The sequence below is a fragment of the Tamandua tetradactyla genome, chromosome 9, assembly GCF_023851605.1.
Source record: "Tamandua tetradactyla isolate mTamTet1 chromosome 9, mTamTet1.pri, whole genome shotgun sequence".
In the NCBI taxonomy this organism is placed as follows: domain Eukaryota; kingdom Metazoa; phylum Chordata; class Mammalia; order Pilosa; family Myrmecophagidae; genus Tamandua; species Tamandua tetradactyla.
This window is the reverse complement of record NC_135335.1, coordinates 60,222,447-60,247,108: the sequence shown is the minus strand read 5'-3', so window position 1 is coordinate 60,247,108 and position 24,662 is coordinate 60,222,447. Positions and strand designations below refer to the sequence as shown.

At 36.7% G+C, this 24,662-nt stretch overlaps 1 protein-coding gene and 1 long non-coding RNA gene across 4 annotated transcripts in view; one reads left to right on the top strand and one right to left on the bottom strand.

Moving 5' to 3' along the window:
* The window catches only part of CTNND2 (catenin delta 2), a 990,776-nt gene that overhangs the window by 312,290 nt on the left and 653,824 nt on the right, over positions 1-24,662 (top strand). The window lies entirely within an intron of this gene.
* Positions 1-24,662, bottom strand: part of LOC143646118 (uncharacterized) — a 54,574-nt gene that overhangs the window by 25,777 nt on the left and 4,135 nt on the right. For 2 of the 3 annotated variants that reach the window (XR_013157297.1, XR_013157298.1), the window contains exons 3-4: positions 19,576-19,671; positions 116-234 (exon numbers count right to left, since the gene is read on the bottom strand). This is a non-coding gene — a long non-coding RNA (uncharacterized LOC143646118). The remainder of the gene's footprint in view (positions 1-115; positions 235-19,575; positions 19,672-24,662) is intronic. The other variant, XR_013157299.1, reaches the window with a different exon arrangement.

Sequence of the window (24,662 nt, the reverse complement as noted above, 5' to 3'; positions counted from 1 at the left end):
TAGTTGTTCTAAAATCGATTTGAAAGATGTTAGCATTATTTGATTATTTGCTTTTCATCCCTTTACATGCCCACCCACCCCCATTTACTGCCACGTGGAAAGAGAAATCAATTACCTGATACATCTGTCTAAATCCATTTTGAAATGGACGCTTAAAATGTTGTAGAGGGGATGGACAACGGTGGCTCGAGTTGTCACCTTGCATGCTGGAGACCCAGGTTCGACTCCTGGTGCCTGCCCATGTAAAAAAAAAAAAAAAAAGATGTTGTAGAGGGGCCAGCCTTGCGGGAAGGTGAGAAAGCTTTCTGAGCCATGCTTTGGCGGGGGCAATTTTGCCTCTTTAAGGCAGTGTTTTTTGAGAAGCACCAGATACAGCAATATTCAATCTGATCATTTCCTTTCATTTCAGTCATTTTAACTGCCTGGTCAATCCAATCAGTTGTGCCAATTAGGATGTTTGGAATAAAACCAAGTCAGGAAACAAATCTGTTCATTTTGTGAACCCACATGAATACAACTGTGAAATTTCTACCTTTGACAAGGACTCTTTTCATTAAGGTAGTCAAAACTATCTTTCTAAAACTAAGAATGTTATCTTATACCTATATTTTATTTATGCCAAGCCTGTTAGATCTATTTGCTTTCTATTGGATGCATTTTATTAAGCTAGCTAGTCTCTTATCCATGATTGATGATACATTCATCAAGGTTTATGCTGGTAAGAAATATTTTTCTTTTGGCCTTTATTTAGAGTAAACCTTAGCTTGAGAAATAGAATCTATTCTTATGCAAAATCTTAATGTTGAAGTATTTTTAGAGCTTAAGGAAGAGGTTACATGATGTCTGACCAGAAATTTCTGTGAGACAATTTTTGGCAAATCTGCATGAAGGCATAGATGATGTTCTTTTTACTTTTCTCTTAAATAAACTCTCTAATTTAAACTCAGTATTTAGACCCAGATACTCAAGGCTAGGGATTATTGGATTTTAAGGAGTCTAATTGACAAATTTGAGTTTAGTTTTATTTTTTAATGATGACAAATATTTCATTAAAGATAATGTAGTTTTTTCTGTATATTATATGTGCCAGATCCATAGCTTTGGGAAGAGAATGAAAGGTGCTTAAAGGCAGTTTATGGAATTAGCCAACCATCAGGCAAAATTTCAGGTACTTAATGAAGCAATTCTCAGTGTTAGGGAACAGCCAAGATGTTTGAATTCCTTGGATAGGAGCCATCATTCACCAGATAAAATAGAACCTTTCTATGATGAAACGGCTAAAGCATAGGACAGCTGCTTCCTATAGTAAGTCAAACTTTTTTACCATGTTCCTTTTGTTACATGAGGGCAGCTGGATGTCTTTTGTTGCATCATATATACAAATCAAAATAAAATAGACTGCATCTCACTATTCATGAAAGATATTTATCATGCTTTTACATTATTTAAGTGTATTTTTATTTAAACATTTTATATATAAAATATTTAAACATTTTATGAATATAAGCTGTAAATATGTTCTTATTTACATAATACTTTTCTCAAGAAAGGACTTGAATTCTAGATTCAAGGGAATCTACTATTCCCTAATGAAAACATCTAAAAATATAAATGAAAATGCTAAAACCAACTCTTTATTAATGCTCAATAATGAAATCAGTAAGCAAGTTATGGAAAAAGCAAAATATTTGCATTTATCTTTGATTAAAATATACTGTGACACAAAATATATAAATGAATATATAACCAACACAAAATGAGTATTTAACAGATTTTTTCATTGACAAAATATAATCACTGCTAATGACATTTATATTATATATAGTATATGTAATACAGAATTATTTTATAAGAAGTGCAGATGGTACTCCAGATTCTGATATTTGTTTTACATAACCCCCTAAGTACTGTTTTGCATGTTAAATATAGTGGAATTATTTTAGAAAGATATATGTGAGTGAACATGTGTAATGTGTAAGTGTGTGCACATATTTGTAAATTTTATTCACATGTGCAGGCACTCATGCACGTTTTTAGACTCACACAGTCCTTTTAGGGGGCTCTTGGGCATGCTGAGTAAATTACCATTTTCCATCATAATTTATGACTTAGACTTTATAAAGTCCTAAATCCTTAGAACCAATAACTGAGATTCGGGGTAACTTTTGGAATGGGACTGAAAATAGTGAGTGAACCAATTGTTTGGCTGACGTTTTAAACAGCTGGCATTAGGGCCATTTGGGGGTTGATTTCTCTGAGCAAACAGACCATTTGGACATTTGGTATCAGGATGTGCTAGAAGTAGGTGTTGGGGCCACAGGGCAGAGCGTCCCCTGGCACTGGCCCCTAGAACTGGGAAGAACAACCACAGGCTCCGGTTACAAAGGGGTCAAAGATGTCACAAGTTACCAGGGGACTTAGGAACAGATGATGAGACCTGGGCCCACTGACCTACGATACATAATATTCTTGGGAACAATAACAATAATACTGGCCGATGCCATTTTCAAGATTCCATAATTTAAAACCTTGAGATGCCAGATATCATTGATTAAGATGATCTTTTTGTTGACACTAAAATGCAATTGAGACATAATTTTAAAACATTTCTGGAAGACCTTTTTAAAAAGAAAAGTAAAGTCCCGTTTGGTCTCAAACTCAAATGAAGGTAACCTAGACACGAGTTGTGCTTCAAATAAGATGAACCAAAAAGAAATACCTTATAAGCCACTGTAGAAAAGTAAAACAATGCAGAGGCATATCATAGTGATAACTTCAAATTTCAAATACCAAGAAATCTCAAAATGTTACACGTAACACAGCAAGCTAATATACTACAATCACTGTCTGCAAAGATCTTGAAAAAGGCAGGTGGGGGCCAGGTAGTATCAATAGCAGAAACCACGTTCAATCAATCATATCCTTTTCGATTGCCACCAAACTTATTTACCAGTCAAAATTGCTTCCATGTGCCCAGGGGGCATAAACTTTTCTCTGTTGTATAAAACTTTTATCTGTTGTATATCTGTCCTATATTCTTATTTCCCATTCTAGGAAATTTAAAGTGTCTATTAGCATATTAATTTCTCTGAGAATAAAGATCTATAAGAAAGACCCTTATTTAGCTTTGTTCCAGTGTTTCCCAGAATTATTTACCCATCATGCCTGTGCAGATATTATTCCTCAGTGGCATGTAAAGGTAATTGTTTAACAAACCAAAAGCAGATGGAATTGAAAGTAAATCCAGCACTTGAAAGCAGATTCGACAGGATGAGAGTTTTCATGCTCAATGCAATTTATCTGCTTGCTTAATCGCAAGCATCCAACACAGTAATATGCAATAACCAGGTCAAGGCCACACAACACATTTAAAGGTGGAGGATACCAGAGTTTCAAAAGTCCATCGGCCTGAGGGATGCCGGAAAGCAGGCAGGTACCCTTAAGAAGAGGTTTAAAGAACCAGGTCCAATACAGTATCACTGAAAATTCCAAAGCTGGACAGCAGGAGGCAGTGGTCACAGTGGTGTGGCAAGGATGGCAGCAAACCTCACAGCTCAGGTTGGATTCAGAGTAACCAGATGCCAAACTGCCTCAATCTGATGAATCACCAAAGTGGTATCCGCACTGCTTTTTTTTTTTTCTTTTTATAAGAAGGGTGCCACTGGCTTGCATCAAGTCAGTTCATATCATATCCTCACATGAAAGTCTGGTTATCATCTATTACAAAAACATGTGATTTCAATTTGTGTGCATCCTGTGATCAACATTTAAGATTGTTAACGTCATTTCAATACACAATACTTAGAAGACATTGGAGAAATGTCCCACTCCTCATCCCAGAAAGCAAAATGCTTAGGAGCAGGAAAAATGTTTTATTCATATTATTGTGATGCTGATCTAAAAAGAGACTAGACTAGTAGCTGGGCAGTAAGGATATATTGAATGATCACATGGAAACATTTTTTAGATATCTTATAATATACATGCTCACAAATGAATGAGTGATACATGACGATAAAAATGGCAGCATACCAATAAAACATGACTCAGTTTTAAGGACCATGATATCAAATGTCTTATAAGTGGAGATAGGGATGAAGTGGTACCAGGAATCTAGCTAGGAAAGCATACTAGGACGTAAGTGAGAAATAGTGACGACAGCAGGTACCGATTGGAATAAATGAAAGGTTATATTTGACAAGCAATCCAGGACTTGGAAACTGAATGTAGGAGGCACATGAGCAGGCATTTTCAAAGCTGAAATCACGGCTTTGATGTAAGAATGCGAAAGTTACAAACTGACATAGGGACATCAGAAGTAGGAGCTTTTGTGGAAGGGAGAAAAACATAGCTGTGAACAGAAATTTTAGTTATTTTGTCATCCATCGGATATTTAGCAGTTGGAAATGAATTCCTAGAATTTCATAGAAAACTTGGGATGAGGTGAGTAGATGGGATACAAGATCAACCTGTAAAAGTCACACAGATATTAAAGCTGGAGCTGAGTTGTTTCCCCGGCTGGACTCTCAGTCCATGCTCAGTGATGAAACACACAGAAGCAGATTCCTGCATGCTATGTCCAGCTGCATTGCACTAAATTCATTGTTGCAGAACAGTCCATTGAAACTGAGCTGCAGCTTATCCATTCTCCACTTGATGGGCATTTGGGTTGCTTCCATTTTGTTTTTATTGCAAAAATGCTACTTATGACCAGTCTTATGCATATCTCTGACTTTACATTTTCCAAGAATTTATCTTCATTATATACCCATGAGTCAAAGTTAAGTTTATTAAGTTAATGCCAAATTGTTCTTCCAAATGTTTATATATTCCTACCAGCAATAGAGGAGATTCTGTTGATCAACATTTTCTCCATCACTTGGTTTTCTTGATCTTTCTAGACTGACTTGAAAACAATTCATCAGGTGGGAAAAAGGCAGTAGTTAGTATAGAGTGTAGGGATTTAGAATTAAAGCAAATTATCTGTGTTTGGTATCTGGTTCTTTCAGATTTTTCAGAAGTTATACCCCAGGCATGAATTTTACCCTTTCTGAACATCATTATCTAGTTTTGCAAATTTAAAATATTTTATTTAACTTGTTAAGCATGGTCTGTACAGAGCAGGTATTCAATATAAGTTTGCTAAAAAATATGGCTGGCATGGAAATAATCTGAAGTCGAATTATTCTCAATAAAAGAAAGTTAACTTCAAAATAATTATGTTTTCTTTGAAAAACAAAACATAGGAAAAAAGTCCATCACCGAGCAAGAATCTATGCAAATTCTTTATTGAAATATTCAGCTTTTTCAACTGGCACACATTTTGTTTTTCCCTACACAAATATTTGTGTTTTAAAATACTGTTCTTTCCAGTCACTGTGCTTGCAAAGGTGAACAGGAGCTGAAAAATCTAACAATGTAGAGATAGGGATTTTGTTGGGGACTTGGAGGAACAAAAAGGGTAGCCAAAATTACAATACCCTGGTAGACTGGGAGTAACTACAGCTATGCACTGAATATTATAGAAACACAGATGAAGGCCAGGATCCTGAAGTCATCCAGTCTGTGGAGAGTAGGGGTGATATGGGGATAGGGGAACACGCTGAGACTTCAGTAGGCAGCACCGCCTAATCCCACAGTATGGTGGATTGATTTGAGTAGCCCAGTTTAGACATGTTCTCAGTCTTGGTCAAGTGGGTGAGGCCCCATTGTAAATAGGATCTCTTGAAGATGTTACTTCCATTAAAATGTGGCCCAAATACATCAGGTTGGACTTTAATCTGGATTACTGGATTAAGTACTGAAATTCATAGAGAGAAGCCATGGGCAGCTGCCTGAAGCTGGAAGTTTGCAGCACCAGAAGAGAAAGGAGAAGCAGGAAGCCCATTGTACATTTCCATGTGACAAAAAAGCCAAGGACCAAGGATTGCCATCACCCAGCCCCAGAATGCTGCAGTCTTCTGGGAGAAAGCAATACCTTGCTGATGCCTTGATTGCTTATCTCTCCTAGCTTCAAAACCATAAGCCAATAAATTCTCATGGTTTAAGCCATCCCATTTTATGGTATTTGTTTTAGCAGTCAAGAAACTAATGCACATAGCTATTTACTTATGGGAATTCAATCCTGAAGCAATGAATTGCCTGAAGCAGAAAGATTAACTCAATAAGTAAAATTAAATTCAGAACATGTTAATTAATGTTTTTGAGTCCCCTGATTGGACCTCAATTTGGCCAGTTTCTTAGCTCCTCCCAGAAATTGATCTCCCGGAGTTTTTAAACCGTGATAGCATTTGTGATATTTTCTCACCATTTTGAAGGTAGCATCAGGGCTTTCTTATATCTATGTCAATAAGAGATTTTTATAAGAAGGGCTTATATAAAGTTATTTTAAGTTAAATTTCAGTAAGGGGCATATACACATGTACATACATCTACAGAATTATGGGAGAGGAGGAAGTTGATTCATAATTTCATTACTTATATGAGCTACTTTACACAGAATAATTGCTGTATAAATACCATCTTGACATTAAAAGAAAAATAACTCCAAATCAAAATTAATTTTGATTAAGAAATCTTGACATTGGCAAAAGCTTATTAGAAAATGTCACCAAGAAGCCCATTGGTACTCACTGGGAACAGTATTCAGGCCAAAGCAAAAGAGGGAGCACCTGAGAAATTGATGCCAGCACCAAGGACAGAGGTTCTGAGACTCTAGTCAATATGGAATTACTTTAATCTGTTGGTAATTGATCCTCAGAGTATACTGAAAGTTTTGGTTTTTGTTTTATGCTTTTTTTTGGAAATAGTGATCACCTTTGTCTTAGTAATAAATTTAACCATTTTAAATGCTGGCTTTTGCAGCCATATTTTCTGTGCATAGTTTTCCTTTACATTCGAATTAACTTTATAGCATGTACCTTGAAAAAAATAGGAAGGCTAGGATTCAGTGTACCTTGGCATAAAGCAACTTATTTTTGATATTGCTTTTGAGAATTTTCCATTTCTATGATGTTACGGTCAGGTTCATGTGTCAACTTGGCCAGGTGATGGTGCCTGGTTGTCTGGTTGGGCAAGCACTGGCCTGTCTGTTGCTGTGAGGACATTTCATGGACTTAAATCATGACCACACTGGCAGCATCCACAGCTAATTGGATCAGTCAGCTAAGGGGAGTATCTTCTGCAATGAGTGATACTTAATCTAATCATCTGAAGGCTTTTAAGGAGGACTCAGAAAAGACAATCACTCTTCAAACGTCCATTGAGGACCTTCATTGGAGCTGTCAGCTTGTGGCCTGCCCTACAGATCTTGGACTCTTATGTCCCCACAGTTGCCCAGCCAGCCTCTCCTGGGGAGTTCGTTGATGATCTTCATCAGAGCTGCTAGCTGGCAGCCTGCCCTATAGACCTTGGACACTACATACCCACAGTTATGTGAGACACTTTTGTAAATTTTATATTCTTGGATATCTCCTGCTGATTCTTCTTCTCTAGAGAACCCTAGCTAATATATATGAAAACAGAACTTCCATCAGAATGCATGAGTGACTGTATACTGTAAGGGATTATAAACAAGCATAATTTTCTTTTTGAAAAGTCAAATTTTAATACCCAGAATCGATGCCGTTTACATGGTAGAACTGAATGCCCACTCTCAGGCATGTGAGATTTTCCTATCAGACCTCAGATAGACCAGTTACCCTTTTCTTGACTCTCCCTTATAGTTTAGGTCTGGTGAATACCTAAGATTGGAATTTAGGCCAGTAGAAATTAAAAGATACAATTTCATGCTTTTAAAGTCAAATGTTCCTTGAGCGCTTATTTGCATTAGGAACACAATTATGAATCATATCCAGTCCTTGCCCTCTAGTTGCTCAGACACTGGAGGGGACTGGCAGTCATGGAGACAAATGTTAATGATATAGTGGAGTGAGGTCTGGAATAGAACCATCTGCCTGTGCCTGTGAGCACAGAGAGAGCCATCTCCTTGGGAGCAGCAAGAAGTGCATCCTAGGAGAATTGACCCATGAACTTAAGGTGGGGCAGGTTTGCCAGAGTAATGCAAGAGGAAGTGTTGATGGCTTGGGTAAAGAACTACAAATGAGAAGGGCAGCCAAGCCAAGCTGGAGTTAATGAATGTCATGCTGTGAACAAAGAGGCAAGGTTCTCAGGGTCTGTGCTGGCAGGTCACAGGCCTGGGAGATGTCCCTCCTCATCTGTTCTGGGTTTAAGAATAAATTTATCACTGCATCCTGATAAATACTGTATAAAATGAAAACACATTGACTCCATGGTTAAGAAATTTACCAGCAATGATGGCCATACGAATTGTTTAAGATAAAAATTTGAAAGTTTTAGAGTGACAGTATTTAATAAATATTGTATAAAATGAAAACACATTGACTCCATGGTTAAGAAATTTACCAGCAATGATGGCCATACCAATTGTTTAAGATAAAAATTTGAAAGTTTTAGAGTGACAGATTTTGCAGTTAGAGGATTTTTTTCTTCCTTAGAGCTTTTCTTCCTAAAGCATTGTGTTCAAATGCTTTGCCCGTGGCTATCTGGAAATTATAGTCTATCTACTAATCTCTTTGCCTTAGGTAATATGTCCTCTTATTTCAGCAGACAAGAACTTCCCTTGATATCTTGCAATAGTATTTTCTCTCTAAACACATTGGCAGCTCACTTAGAAGTTGACACGGCAACAGCAGGGCATCCAGACTTATAACATGTCATTCAAATCAGAAGTAGAAATTCATCACACTTCTCCAAGATAAGTAGATTCTGTGGATGATTTCTTGGATTGATGCATTTTACTCTGATTGATTCAGGTGACATTTATGATAAAAACATTCTATTGTTTGAAAGCCATGGACTACCAGCTAGAGCCCAAAGCATTTTCTTTCATAAGCATGGGAAGAAAAATGGCTTATTGGAAGGTGGATGCCCACAACTGAGAATTAAGAACTATATGGTGTTTTATAAACCTGGGCAAACCACTTCTTTTCTCTAGGCCTTATTTGCTCACCCTCAAAATGAGGATACTATTGCTGTCTTACCTGCCTTAGTTACTGCCTCGTGGTGAAAACCAAATCAGATTATTTCAGATATATCTTTTAAGATGCTTTGAATTGTTCCATTATTCTTACAAATAAACCCCTGACCATATTTTCGGTGACATAGTTTGAAACCTCTGGTATCTCAGAAGACAATATATAACACAAATAAAGCTTTTGAATGTTATTTCCTTGATAATACAAACTGTTTATCCTTCCAAACCTAAGCAAGACATTAGACTTTCGCTTAATATCCATTTATAATGGTCCTTACTTGCAGCACGCTGGCCCAGCATCTCATGGCTCCACTCTAGTGGGACAGTTTAGTGACTTTTGCCTGTGCCTTTAGAGGGAACAAAGTGTGTGGGCTTCCAAAACTGTGTGTCAGGGTCTGGTTATAAAGCTCTTTGTCATCTTTACTTATATTGTTGTCATAACTCAACATAACAAATAGGAGGATTAAAACCAAATTGCTATTAAATAAATCAATTCCAAATTTCTCCTCATATTTAAAGGAGGTCATTGTGTAGGTTAAAGGATTGTCAATGTGAGTTTATTAGAAAGAAACCATGAAGATAAAATACAAGCTGGCCAAGTGGAGAAAGTTTACTATCCTTCAGTGGTTGGTCAAAGTCCCAATCCTGTGGGCCAGTGTGGGAACGGAGAACACTGGTGTGTCTAAGGACATTGTGCCAGGCCAGGGTTTCTCTAGGCCTCTTCTCTTAGGGCTCAGATGGATTGAGGCCAACATACCAGTTATTCCTTCCTGATAACTCACTGGTTACTATCGAATATTTCAGGGTTCTATGGAACCAGAATTTTTTTCTGGAATGTTTTCCATTCTTGGGAATATAATGTAACTTTTATTGTGCTCTCCAAAGTCCAACATACATTCTCCCATTAGGTGTCAGTGAGCGATCAGTAATTCCCCCTATATAAGATCAAATGGCACAGTGACAGAAGGTCAAGCAAGATCCCTTGATTTGGAAAGAAATTCGAGCTCTTAGAAAGCACATATTTTCTATGTTCAGTAGAAGGAAAAAATACATGGAACCTTCTGTCAAGTACTCATTATTCATCATCAACAACAACAAACATGTTTTGTGGAAAATATACAGCAATTCATATAGACAAGATATACTGATTTGCCAGGGAAGATGGACAGCAAATATGTGGACAAAACAACAAAAAATAAAACAGTAAGTAGCCATACATGTTGTTTCAGATGATGATGGGCGGTATAAAGCACTTAAAGTAGATGGAGCAGCAAAATTGAGTTTTAAAAAAGGAGAGATAAAATAATATTAGCTGGGAATACGAACTACCTGAATAAGTGAAATATGTGTTAGGAATTGAAGGAAGAGCAGTAGGCAGCCATGTCAGGGTCTGAGGGACAAACAATCCAAGCTGGAGGAATTGCTTCTTGGGCCTGATGAACAAAATATGCCATTATGACTGGCATGGTGAAAGGAGGAAGGGGCAGAAGAAGATGAAATCCAGGAGACTCCAGGACACTATAGATGATGATGGAGGAGGAGGAGGAGAAGAGGAGGAAGAGAGAAGGAGGAGGAGATGATGAAGATGATAATGATGGTGATGAAGAAGGAGGAGGAGATGATGATTTAATAGCAAGTCATTTGAAAAATTTGAACGAAGAATATGATTAAAAATTGGAAAATAGCTGGCTGCTCTATGAAGAACATAAACTAGAAGGGGACAAGAATGAAGTAAGAGGTACAGTGATTCAGGCTAGAGATGATGAAATAATCAACATTAGTAGAAGTGATGTGCAGTGAAGAGGTTTCAGATGTATATTGCAGGAGAGAGGACCAACAGATATTTGTTGATGTATGAGGACAAGAGACTGATTCAGAATCTTTTCCATGTTTGGATCCCCTGGAACTGGGAGATACGGCAGCGACGTTTGCAGCGATGAAGGAAGAGGACTGGGGAAAGAAAGGCTGAAGGTTGTGGGATAGAGAAATTTTAAAATATATATATTGGGGTATTTCAACTTAAAGAACTCATAAATTCCCAAGTGGAAATGGGAAGTAGGTAGTTGAGTTGGGAGCTTGGGTTGGGGTGCATCAGATGGGTGAGGGATGCATCAGAGCTAGAAATGAAAGCTTTGGGAATCATCGACGTGTTTAAAGTCTTGGGCCTGTAGGAGATAATGCTGCCTTAATTTTCTATTTCAAGCCATGTATTTTCGGGGTTTCTATGAATCATAATTTCCCAGAATTTAACAGAACTCTGTCTTCATAGCTCACATTGTTCTAGGTGGGCTCATGATAAGTTTAGTATATTACATTAAGTTGGCAGCTCCTATTTCTAGGTTTCTTGCAAATTGTGGTTAAAATTTAGAAGTGCTGTATTTTGTGAGTAATTTTTCCTAGGTTCTTTTTTATGGTTGTTAATGAACTTGAGAATTTATTATAATGTGTAGTGTCAATGTTAAGCATATTCCTTGCATGGGGCCTAATTATATATACATTTCTGCTTATAGCTGAAGGTACACCCCTATTAAAGTTTGAGGGGGTTGACACATGCTCTGTTCACGAATGTTCAGTCCAAATTTTGAGTTTCTCCTATTTGGGATTTGATAATTTGAAATTTTTAACAAGTCTAAGTTAAATAAAACAGTATTTGAAAAAGCACCAGGAATATCATGGAGAAGTGAATTCCTAGCTAAGACTGTTGAACACCTTTGTTCCAATACTTTTTCATGGAGGATTAATATTCAGATAATTCATGTCAATTGAATTGCAGTGTATTTTAACATCATCTAATAAAAGAAACTTTAACTTCTAGGTAAATGTATGCTTGATAGTTGATACAGTTTGCTGCTTCTGAAAAGCAGAATAATTAAAGCTATATGATTACTATTCCAATTATCATTTTAATAGATCATTTTTCCTTGGGTTATCTGCATCTATTTTCTTTATTTTAAAATGCATGATAGTGCAAGGGTAGTTCAGTGGTAGAATTCTCACCTGCCATGCAGGAGACCTGTACACTCCCCCCACCCCACCCCCAAAAAAGCATAATGTTGAAATGCCTGATATGGAGACAGTGTGGCTCAAAATATATCTGTATGTCTGTCTCATGGGGTCAGCTATAGAGTATTACATGCATAAGCTCCTTTTCATCCTTACATATCCATACTGAACAAAACCTGAAGGAATTCTGACTTTCTTTTTCTCTATCTATCCCTAGGAGCATACTTTCAGTCCTGTGTTTTTAGACATTTATTTAGATGCATTCGCACATTTATGAAACCCATTTAGGAATGGCCTCAGCCCTGACCTTCTTGCTGAGCTCCAAACTTATATTTCAAACTTTTTCCTTGTCACCTCTGACAGAGTGAATGACAGACACCTCAAGCCTAGCACGTTCAAAGCAAAATTACTGTGTTCTGTCTGCCTCCCCAAATGTTCTTCCATCATTCTTTTCCATCTTAGTAAAAAACTCCTCCAATCACCTACCCTCTGTCCAAAAAACTTCCTTATTCTTAATGTGTCTCTTGCACTTGCTCTCTTCTACTACATATTCTACTACTACATTGTTTTCTCTTTCTGACATGATGAATCGTCACAGATTTACTGGCTTAAAACAACCACAGTCCATTACCTCGCAGTTTCTGTAGGTCAGAAATTCAATACTGGTATTTGCTGGGTAAATCAGGGTGTTGGAGAGCTGTATTCATTCCCAGAGGGTGAAGAAGAATCTGCTGCCAAGCTTATTCTAGTTGCTAAGGGAATCCAATTCCTGGAGGTTGTAGGTTGGAGGCTCCCAGGGGTCCTTTTCAGCTTCTAGAAGCATGCTTGATTCATGGCTTCTTTCCTGCATCTTCAACATCAACAACAGTGGGTGGCTTTGAACTTCTCTGACCCCACCCCCCATCTGCTTTGTCTCTTGCTTCTTTTGCTATAGGCCTCTGATTGTAGCTGGGGCGGGGAGGGGGGGATCACTTTTAAAGGCTCATGTGATTAAACTGAACCCATCCAGATAATCTGGGATAGCTTCCTTATTTTTAGACCAGTTGGCTCATCATCTTAATTGTATCTGCAAAGTCCCTTCCCAGCAGCAGTATCTAGATGACTGAGTGACTACCCAGAGAATGGGAATCTTTGGGGTCATCTTTAGAATTCTTCCTAAAATAATTACCATGTTCTATTACCTCCACTTCAGTATAGTTTGTCTCTTCTCTCTCAACCATACCCATCCTATTTTTACCTGCCAAAGCTGTTTCTACATGACGGTAATAGACTCCTCCCTAGTCACACTGCATGGTTTTTATAAACCATAGTTTTTCAGATATGAAAAGGACTCTTTCTTGCTAGTTTCATTGCTCTAGGCACATTCATGTTAAATTTACCATAATATATTAAGTTGATTTTTTGTTCCAAGAGAGAGGTCTTTTTAAAGACAGTGCATGTCCGATCATGTCACTGAAATCCCTTTAATAGCTTCCTTTAGTATTTATAATGAAACACTAAATCCATGTTTTACTATGGCCTTCAAGGGCCATATTTACATTGATTCTACTTCCTTACCAAACTATTTCATTTTCTTAAAGGGCTTATCCCCATGAGAAACCATCTTGTTCACATATTATGGGTGTTTATAGTCTGTAATTATCCCATTGAATATAAGACTCTTGTCCATCTCCTTCAGCATTAAATCTTCAGCCTCTGCAACACATGGGCACACTGTGGTCATTCAACATGTTTCTCTCCCTGTAGACTTTAAGTTGTTCTCACATGTATCTGTTTATTACCTGGAAGAATGTGCATTGTCTGCTCTGTGGTTGTCCCTGTGCTGGGTGTCCTGAGAATGGTGAGGACTTTCCCACCGCACTCTTGAGGGTTATAAATATGTACTAGACCAGCCTTGATTTGAAGGTCTTTTGTTTCTATACCTATTACTGAACTTGGTGGAAAAGGAGTGTTGTTTAAGAAAAATTGGGTAAATTCTGCAAGAAAGCTTTGTGCTGTAACTAGAAATTAGATCAGTTGCTCCTGCTCTAGGGTCCTTCCTGCAACATCATGGCCTTGTAATTTTTCTTGAAGAAAAATGAATTAAAATCCAAGCCAAAATAAATTAATTATTCAAGATTTGTATTCCAAAAATGAAAATAAATCATCTTCATGTTATTGTTTAATGTATTCTACTTGGCATCATTATTATAGCTGAACCCAAATTTATATAAAACGTGCTTAATAACAACTGACATAAGGCTACATGAAAGAAAACTTATCTATATGCAGAAGGAAGGAAGTTAGAAAGGGGAGGAGATATGCTGAGGAGTTTGGGGTCAGCATGTAAGGCTGGCTGGTTCTTCCTTTCTCAGTTCCTTCCAGGGATCCAGGAAGAAACAGGAACTCATCCCTTCAGAATATAGGGCCTTTGTGTGTGTTCCTTTACATACTTCCTTGTCCCTGGAGAACCAAAGGTGAAGGGAGGTCTCCAAACATTAAAATAAAAAGCCAACCAAAAATGCTCTTAAAGATGCCCCCTCACCGTACCACAGATGTACTTGGTAAGATAGATGTATCATTTAATTTCTGACTCAGTATGAAACCTGATCAACTTATTTTAATGAGAAATTATATTGGAGCAACAGACACATTTGAGGAAATTGTTACGGTTTCAATAATGTTCCCCACAAATGCATGTTCAAGTCCTAACTCTTGGTTCTGTGGGTGTGAACTCATTTGTAAATAGGATCTTTGGAGATTCTTTTAAGATGTGGCCAATTGAATCAGGTTGGGCCTTAATCCAGTATTACTGGAGTCCTTATAAGCAGAGAAAATTTGTGCACAGGAATGAGGAGGAGACAGAAGAAGATAGATTGCCATATGATGAAGGCAGAGATTGAGTTGTGAATTGCTGGCGAGTCTTCACCAAAATGCTACAGACTTTGGAGACAGCAAGGTCCTACCAACTCCTTGATGTGGGATTCCAGAACTGTGAGGCAGTGCATTCCTGTTGTTTGAGTCCACCAGTCTGTTGTATTTGTTATAGCATCCCTGGCAAGCTAAGTCAGAAGTGAGTCCTAGGCATCTCAGGGGAGAGAGGAAGAATAAATCTAGAAAGTCAGAGAATGTCAAGGAAGGGAGCAGGAGAATTTGAACTGCTTATAGAAGGAGGCTGGGAAACTTGCAAATCACAGGTTCTACCATTGTAGAAGGCTCCAGAGTTTGGAGTCAGACCTGCATTCAAACCCTTGCTCCAGAACATTTCAGCTGGGTGACCTCGGACAAGGCACTTCTGTTCTTGAATCACTCTCATCACTTACAGAGGAAACTAGCACCATCTTTGTGGTGGTGAACGACATTGATGATACCTGTAAAGACCTTTGTATAATGTTGAGATCACAGTTACTGTCCAAGTCATGGCGACAAGTAGAACATTTGCAGATTTTCCAAGCCAGTGCAGCAACTCTGAAGACATGAGGTCACTGGCTGCCTCAACTGGATGCTGTTTAAATGAAACCCTGATTTTATTTCCACGTGTGACCCATTAGGTCACATCCCAGCAACTGAAACTTTAACTGTCAACAAAAAACCAGCACATGCGTGTGAATGCTTGCATGACTGCACACTAATAAATGTCTGCCTTCTTCTTTCCACTCTCTGAGTGTGATAGTAAAGTAAGAAATGATATCGACGTTTGGAGATATACCTTAATATTTTACATTTATCAATTAAAAAGGAAAATAATAATTACATCTGTTAGGCCACGATACATTGCTTATTATGAGTAAGTCACTGCAAGAATAATTAAACTGATTTGTTTAAATAGGTAAAATTGAATTTCTAGAAGAAGCTGAATCAGATGTCAAATCGTTTTTCCAAAATAAAGCTAGACTGAATGCTGTGTGAGGGGGAGGGTCACATCCATCTCTTTGCTCTACAGGATAGTACCAGGTCACGATAGGCATTTATTAACTACTTGATGAATATATGAATGATTGAATGAATGAATGAATGAATGAATGGTAATCAAGCCAAGAGTCTCCTTAAATTAATAATTTGTTGGGCTAAGCAATAGATTTGGCAATTTTTTTAAGAAAAAATAGTCTTCTTCATGGGTTTTACATTTTACATTAAAGTAGTAGGCTCATAAAGCTCTGCAATTGACTATTTGCTCTGATTTCCTTCAGAGCCTCAGTTCTATTTCACTTTCAAAGCAACTATGTGCCAGTGTCATTGTGGTTACTTCAAGAAGACAAAGTCGTTTTTTTTCTTTTTTTTTTTGTAGAGCCCTTGCAGAACATGGTTCTGCCAATTGTACCAACAAGAGATGGTATAATTGAAAGCTATCATCTGCTGCAGATATAATATTTAAAATTAAAAGTGAATAAGCTATTTTTTACAAGGTGATTTATATTAAGTGCATATATTTAGAATCTATTTTGGAAGCTATAAATGACAGTTGTTATTTTGCAGAAGTAGATGACCACCTTTTTAATATACTAAATGTAGATTTAAAAAAACCAACAACAATGAGGTTTTATCCTGCACGACAGTGGGTACCCATCACATTTTGGAGGTAAAGGCCTAATGGCCAGTAGCTATGGTTGTTGTTGTTAAGATTCCTACTGAAGTCCCCTCTCCTATATTGCCTTTTAATGGGTAAGGTTGTAGCATTCAGAATGGTCCAAAGGAGCATCTTTCCTTTTAAATTGCCAAATGATTCATCAATGTTATATTTATTAAGGCATTTTAATAAACCATCTCATAGTATTGTAATGTACCAGGTTTATCCACTCCTTGATTTCAGACTACCAGTGACCCAGAAGAATTAAACAGTTGATTGCTCAATCTGTCACCAGACATTAATATTATAAGCTTGAAGAATGAAAAGCACTCGTTAAGGTTGTTGAATTTTTTTTTCCTAATATTAACAGAGAAAGTGAAACTGTCTTGATTCTGTCTCTTTCAAAGTGAACGATTGGAAAGTTATTCCATTAGTGCCCCTGCTGGCCCCAAATGTCTTTCTCCCCTCTGGACAGACGGCTGCTTGAGACAGGCTAGTCTCCATGGCCAAAGGGCAGCACCTTTGTTTCTTGCTGCAACTGCCAAGAAAGTGTTTGAATAGTGCTATCTAATGTCATCGTGCTTATTATGTGTAGTGACACATGTCCGTGGGGAACTGTCCTGGAAAAAAGAAACCTGTTTGTGTTGCTTTGGATTTTCAAATCTCCCTGGATGAGAAAAAACACTGAGTTATTCTTGACACTGACAATGAGAAAAAGAATCGCTCCAGTACATCTCTCTTGATAATTTCTTAATTATGATAATATTAATTTTGAAACAGTAATGCTAATGTATTGTTTGAGCCGTTTGTGATGGTAAAATTAAATGAATATGCGGGGACATTTTACAATCATGAAATAGATTTTTGAAAAAGAAGTTGTATCTTGAATTGCCATGAGAGGAGCAATTGAATCTCATGGTGGTTTACATACCTTTAATATTAAGGAAGCAATTTCCACACTCTTGGAGGAATGGTCCTGCTTGAGCCTTGGGGTCAGAGGATGATAAAGAGTTGGTGACCTTTCCCTGTCCCCCAAATTCCATAGAGTTAGGGGTTTCGAGGGGTTCCAATGAATGTTTTGAAGCATCATGCCATCTCATAGTGCTTTTGTTGATGAGCAGTTCCTAAATACACTTTAATATGTGCCTGAGTATTTTGTGCAGTTAGTTTGATAATTTAACTTCCCAAATAAGAATTTTGATGTAAATTAGCTTCCTATTATTGAATTTACTCTATCTTTCTGGCTTTGAATATTAATACCTACTTGAAGAATTATTAAGAAGATCAAATGATAATTTATATAAAATCCTTTTGTAAACTCTAAGGCAATGGATACAATTTATGTTATTATGATATATTTTCTCATTTAGAAAAGGATGGATTTTTTAAATCTCAGTGAGTTTTTGAAAAGTGAACAATTAAATATTCACAATTAAATCTAGTAAAATAATTTCATTGAATTTACAATGATTAAGATTTTTCTCGCAGGCCACATTAGAATGACAACTCTCCGTTTTGTTTTAAACAATCTTAATTAATCCCCCAGTTATTTAAAATGAAGACAGTTTTCTGAACAAAAAAATTAAATTCGTATATAGAAATATACCATTTTATATGGCAAAATCAGAAAGAGTCTTGCAAAATGGAGGAGGTGGAAATCTGATGATTTAAGTTATAGATAGGACAAAAAAGTGAAAATTAATGCCATGGAAAAAAAGAAATTAAATATTTATGATACCAGCTTTGCTATATAGCCCTCAAATAATATGTTGTTTGGCATTACGTATAGGTGAAAATGTACACGTGTGTTCTTGTTTGTGCGTCTATCAGTATATATTCATTTTCACATGTTTCTCAGTCATTCTTTCCTCTCACAGATGAGGCTTTTGGAAATAGTTCTGCATTCCTAGATTGTGTTTCTAAAATAATGTAGTACTCACACACACAGAATTGTCCTTGCTGCTTTAAGCAAGTTGAATTGCTTTAAATCCAAATGATTTGTTAGATTTAGAATTCTTTAAATTCTTTTCATTTAATCCAGCTATTTATCTGTGTAGTTTCAGTCTCATTAGTGGTCAGGCCCGCCTAGCTGTGTTCACAAAGCCTGCTTAGATGCTGTTCTTATTGTATTTCTTCCACAAATACTCTTATTACCTTCCGACTTCTGTGCTATTACTGAGTTAATTGCTGATGTTTCTTTCCAAATCAAACTTTTCATTACCAACATCATTGTCTGGAAATGTTCTGCCCAATAATTTTTTTGAAATGTAATTTCCTGGACTAGTCTTCATTTTTAATGCTGTGCACGTGTGTAGATTCATTCACTTTTGGCATGCTTTTTTTTTTCCCTAGAAAAAAATAAAACCTATGTACATAGTAGATCTATAGAAAATATTTGTATGTAGATATTTTATAGCTTTAATAGGCCCCAAATATTGCTTGGAATTCAGGGAGCAGCAAATGTTTTCACATACATATGGAAGAAACAACATGGCTGCCTATTCAATCTATTAAATAAATATATACATCAGTAAGTGAATAGTTACTTCAGTGATTATCTTTGTCTTGTACATTCAGAAATGTCAAATGAGGAAAACACAGAGGGTAAATGGAGAAGTGGAAGTAGGAGTCACATGTTTTCATCACAGATCATCTGAGTATTTACATGTGTCCTTCGGAATTGGATAAAAAAATTTATGGTTTCTTGTTCTCCATTATTTGATATTTCCTGGAAGCAGGTACACTAGGGAATTTCGAGCCATTTCTTAAGTTTGGAATTCCTCAGCCTGTGACTCAAGCATCAGAATGATGGGGATAGAATGCTACACCAAAACAAAACAAAACTGTATCTTTAAGGTTCCCAGATATATAACGCTCTCAAGAAGCTGGATCCTTGTCCATTGGCCACTTGTCATTATCAAGATAATAAACCTTGTAGGCTGCGAACCCCAACGGAAATTCCCAACCATACCTTATTCATCTCCTTGCCATTGACCTTGACTCATCACTGCTTTGCACTCACGTCTCATACATAAGCAGAGGCTCCAGTCTTTCTGTGTTTCAGGAACTAGCGAAAAAGAAAAAAAAGATAAAATATTTACTGAAATGTTTTGTCAGTCATGCATGTTCCATTTGAGAAAAAATTCTGTTTGACAGCACAGTCAAGATTTCAACATAGGGGTAGTGGAAAATGTACATGATTCATTGTTTGGGTAATGGATGGTGGTGATGCTGGCACAAAATTTTTATTGTAATTAATAGTTCTGAAATATGTGTATATATGAATGTGATTAAAAGGGAGAACATCAAATTATATATACAGCAACTGAGTATTTCTTTTTAAATTCATGAACTACACTATGTAAGCAGTGAAGCTGAAATTAAACCATGGAGTTTCATTAATAGGACAGTTATAAAAATGTGCCATTATCAGTTATAACAAATGTTCCACACCAATGCAAAGTGTTAATCATAGGGTAGTGTATGGGAATCCTGGATTTTATATGTGATTTTTCTGCAAACCCACGACTTCTCTAATAAAGAAAAAGTGTATATAAAGATTGGTATAAATGGGAAAAGAACTCGAAAAAGGAACTCTTAGAAGTGAAATATATTAGAACCCAAACCTGCTATGAGAGTAAACTTTTACCCTTTATCACTTTTTATTCCTTTCCGTTTTCCAGGAATCGTTGTATGATATCATTATCTGCTAAAGCCCATTTTTTTCCCCATCCATTTTTGTTGTTGTTATGGACAATGCACTTGAGCTTTTTGATTGAGGTCTTAATGAATATGAAAATTTTACATATGTACTTGTTAAAATGTTTCAGCTGCCTCCCAAAATTTTCATAAATTATCCTGGTGACTGAGAAAATGTTTTTTTCAGCTCTTGGTCTGCAATCCAAAGTATGTTCTCAGCAGTACACTCGTCTACTCTCACTTCACCTTGTAAACCTTCCCATATGAGGTATACTAATGGAGAAAACAATGAAAGCAAGACATATTCATTCATTTAAAGGGTGGTAAGCAAACCATTTGATTGTAAAATAATAATAAAAATAGCAATAACAGTAATAATGGAGTAAGTATTTTCTGTATGCAGCATCAGCTTTATTGCCTTTAGAATGATTAGCAAAACCGTAGCTGGTGATGGATTCCTCTAGTGGCTGAAATGGATGGAGAAAGCTCTGGGGTGCTTGGAATCTGGATGATTCCTAGGGAGTAGGATTTGTACTCACCAGAATTTTCTTCCTTAATGGGATTACAGAGGGAGAGAATCTGATTCTTCAATATTATACAAACCCCATAAGAGCGGTGGTGCCAGGGTGGTGGTTTTAGACATAACTCCTAGAAAAAAAACTTGATGTCCTGTTCTAGTTGTTAAGAATAAAGGTTCGAAAGTCAGGCTGCTCAAGTTCAAATACAGGTTCCACTATTTAAAATCTGGGTGCTTTGGGGCAAATTGTTTAATCTCTCTGTCTCTTTATCCATAAAATGAGTTATTTTCCTCCGTTTGGTTATGTGCAGGAACAGTGGGAAAATCCCTCCCTTTTGCCTAAAGCTGCTTCTTTGATACAGCAGAAAAATACATTTTGAAAATGCCAAGCAGTTATTGCATTCCAGGTGGTCTGCAGTTATGAAGCGAGCAATCTCAGTATTTAGGAAATTTAAGGAGTTGGAAGCAAAGCCCATAGACACCAAACACATGCTTATTTTATATAATGCAGTATTAATTTTAGAACCAACCTACATTTTAACATGCAGTTGGTCCCATGCCAGTATGTAAGCAATGTGCAAAAATGAAGAAAGATATATTCAACAGGTCTTACAGAAAAGTCTTCAAAATTTTAGGAAGATAATGTAATATTTCAGCAAGTGATAAATCACCGAGTCTGTTTGGGATTCACATCTGTTTAATATGCAATGCTGCACTATCTGTGAGCAAACTCTTTTTATTAGCGTTCAGTTTGGCCTTGTTTAAGCTAGCTAGTTCCCTTCCTCCTTCCCTCTCTCTCTCCACACACAACCAACCCCACCATAAGGCAAAGAAAAAACTTAGAGATTGTTCTCAAGCATTCAAGAAGCAATGTAACAAATATTTTATAATCCATAAAAGCTTATTGACCCAGTATTTGCCTATTTACTATATGATAAAAATGATAGTTTAAAAAAATGCTGATGAACAAAAAGTGCTAAGAGAGCATCAGAGCCCTGGCATTCTAGGAATGTTAGTCATATTTTGCCTGTACATCTGTAATGCCCAATCTTCAGGGCAGAGCCCCAGTAAAAACGCTGTTCTGTCTTCACTTCCCAAAGCAAAAATCTCTGAAGTTAGAGGAGAACATTTTCTAGGTAAATGCAAGAAAATGTGTTAGTACCCAAAGAAGCTGTATCCCAAAGAGAATTATTACACCAAAATATTTACAGTTATGATTTGATGTGTTAAAATGTGGCATTTGCAAAAATCCATTCCTGTTTGTTTTAAATGTACCCCTCTGAATTATTTGAGCCTTAGAATTTTTTTTAGTTTACCTTGATTTATGAAAAAATGTTATCATTTTGGTTGCTTCAGTGTTTGCAAATAAGTATTTTTAAAGTAGCCTCTTTGGCTAGTGTCTTAACCAAACCCATTGTAGGAGAGAATTTAAAGTGCTTACTCATGTGCATTTTCTTATTGGTATTCTCAGCGTGTCTCTGGTAAAGGCAATGACATAACTCCCAACCCAGCCAAAGACACAGGGCCCACTCTGTTTTGACAAGGTATTATTCATGATCACCACTTTACAAAAATGTTAAAGGAGAGAAAATAAAGACTGAGCTAATTATGCAAAAAAAAATTGAAACAAATGTCACTCTTAATACTAGGAGATTAAAATATAATATTCTTAGTAGTCAGATACATTGAGTATTTCTTAAAAGATGGTGTCTTAAATGTATGCTTTGGGTACGGAAAAGGGTAAAATCTGACAGACATTTGCAATCTGGTAAGAAACACAAAATGGTCCAACTTCTGCCATAAGCAAACTCACATATGAAATTTAAAAATTTTCATTCTGCCAAAACGTGTGTGTGTGTGACAGAGAGAAAAAGAGAGAGACAGAGAGAGAGAGCACACTTTAATAAATGAGAATTCTGCTATTGCTATAATTAATATTATTTGAAAAGAGTGGATATTGGTAGTAACATTGCTACATTGTGGCATTTTAGGAGGCATTTGTAAGGATTCTATATAGCATATGTGTCTCTTTATTTCCAGCTAATTAATGCATTTAAACAATGATGGTTTCAGCCCAGTCTCTTGCAGTCATTGCAATCCTGTGTGTTTGGTAACTGGTGATTCCTGTCTTCAAGCTTGGTGCATGTCAGAAATACAAATCCATGTGAACTTCTCTGACTGAAATTTTACAACCTCAGGAATGCCAAGACATTTGCTGAATCACCCCAAGATGGCCAACCACACATCCTACCTAAGAAACCAAGGATGCTCTGAATAGAGTGAAGTTAATTTTCTGCCAGGAGAGTCCATCACCCCTAAAATGATCTGGTCTTGAGCTGTCATTGCATGAGCTTTAGTCTGAGGTATAAAGTGAAGGAAGGCTTGTGGCTTCCACAGTAGAAAGGGTCCCAAATGGTTTCCAGCATGATGGTGCAAGCGATAATCAAAATTTATATTATTAATGGGATTTAATGTAGCCTGCACTCCTAGTTACAGGGTTCAAATGTACACTGATACACGAATATGAGCTCTAGTATGTTATGACTTGGTTTTCAGGTATCAGTACTGAGCTTCTTATTTTTTCAGTGTGTTCAAGAAACCAGTTCACTAGAGTTTACAGCAGCAGGCAGCGTGGGAGGGAAGAGGGGAGTCCTTTTTTCTGAGAAGCAGCCACTTACAGTTGCCCTAGGCAAAAGTCCAGCGTCATTTGTTTGACTTCCATCCTCTTCCCTTTCTCCTCTTTCCTCTGCTACCTCCTGCAATTCATTTTGGCCATTGATGGCAGAAGAGATAAACGCAGGACTACAAATGAAAAGCTGATCCGGCTGGAAAAATATTACTGCCTTCAACTATTTAATTGCAAATGACTCTTTGTGCTGGCCCTTCACCATGCCCAAACTGAGAATCAGCAATTTGGCTGTCTGTCACTTGTAATTTTATACCTTAGACTATGTAATGATAATTAATAGAATTACAGAGTCTCAGAAAACGAAAAGCCAAAATTTCAGAGACAGAGTCTCAGAAAACGAAAAGCAAAATTTCAGGGAAGAGTCAAGTCTATCAATACGACTCCTTTAAAAGCTCAAGTTTTATGAGAAAAGAAAATTAAAATATAATGTTTGCATTACACTTATTTGGAAATCCCTACAATGCATGCCACTTATTTATAATGTTAAATCTTTTCTCTGTTAGTGTTGCTTATTCTTACATTTTATTGTCAATGTTGCCAGTTAAAAATTGTTAGGACATTAAAATGCAGTTTTCTTTCTTTTTTTTTTGGCCAAGAGATAGGAATATTTGTCAAAAAAAGCTACAGCATAGTGAACTGTTTTAAAATCAATAATTCCTCAAATACATTCATTCTTTAGTTCTACTTTTAATTTTGTGACATTTGAGAACCCTTCATTTTCTTTTAAAAATAAGACTGACAAGGATATTGCCAGAAACTTCCAAAATTAAAATGATACTTTTTAAGAATCAAGTAATTTAGTAGGTAATTAATATTCCTATTTTCATACATGTAGCCTCTGTATCTTCCAAAAATCCAAGGTTGAAAATAATTTAGTTTTTTAAAAATATAATATATACTCAGAAAAGTATGTTTATCAAGTACAGTTGCTCAGTGTGTGTGTGTCAGAATCTTTCATAATATTATGTGTAGTTATTGATTGGTTATTTTCATGGCTAAGTAACATTTCATTACGTTAATATAGCCTTTCTGATTACTGGACATTTCAGTGGTGTCTAGTTGGGGACCCCTGTGACTAGTGCTGGTGTGAGCTGTATAGCTGATGTCTTCAAGTGAGTATATGTGCACATTTCTGAGCAAGTAAAATAAGGAG